Here is a 680-nt window from a genome sequence, read left to right on the forward strand (position 1 = left end):
ACAGCTCTCAGACTTACAGATTTAGAATCTCCTCAGGGACATGATCTTAACTGAAGACAAGGGAGATCCTAACAGAGCTTTTTGTCCTAGTCCTTAGCTGGAATGTGGGAGGAACAATTTCAGCACAAGAGCAAGTTGAAAGTTTTTTTCATCTTTTCTGGTGACACTGTGGCTGACGGTACTGCTTTAAAATGGAGAGAAAACATCCGGGAAGGGGGCACCCGGATTTGAACCGGGGACCTCTTGATCTGCAGTCAAATGCTCTACCCCTGAGCTATACCCCCTTCACCTGCTGTGGATTCCTTCCTTGTCCACTTATGGTGACTCAATACAATCAAGTTCCACCCACACTAGAGTTCTGGCAAGCTTTGTGTTCTAAAGCCCCACCTTCTTAATTATCCATCATCTGCTTTGGCTTGTCCCTTGGCCACTAATAAACTGAAAGGGAACGCTTGAAAAATGACATCCTGGGCTTGGCACGGTTGCTCACGCTTGAAATCCCAGCACTTTGGGAGGCCAAGGTGAGGTCAGGAGTTTGAGATCAGCCTGACCAACATGGTGAAACCCCGTCTCTGCTAAAAATACCAAAAATTAGCTGGGCGTGGCGGCAGGCACCTGTAATCCCAGCTACTAGGGAGGCTGAGGCAGGAGAATTGCTTGAACCCTTTGGGAGGCAGAGG

At 48.4% G+C, this 680-nt stretch overlaps 1 non-coding gene across 1 annotated transcript; it reads right to left on the reverse strand.

Moving 5' to 3' along the window:
• Positions 1-212: 212 nt before the first annotated feature.
• Positions 213-284, reverse strand: TRNAC-GCA. The gene has a single exon. It is a non-coding gene; the product is annotated as a tRNA-Cys (tRNA).
• Positions 285-680: the final 396 nt, after the last annotated feature.

The sequence above is a fragment of the Papio anubis genome, chromosome 7, assembly GCF_008728515.1.
Source record: "Papio anubis isolate 15944 chromosome 7, Panubis1.0, whole genome shotgun sequence".
Taxonomy (NCBI): domain Eukaryota; kingdom Metazoa; phylum Chordata; class Mammalia; order Primates; family Cercopithecidae; genus Papio; species Papio anubis.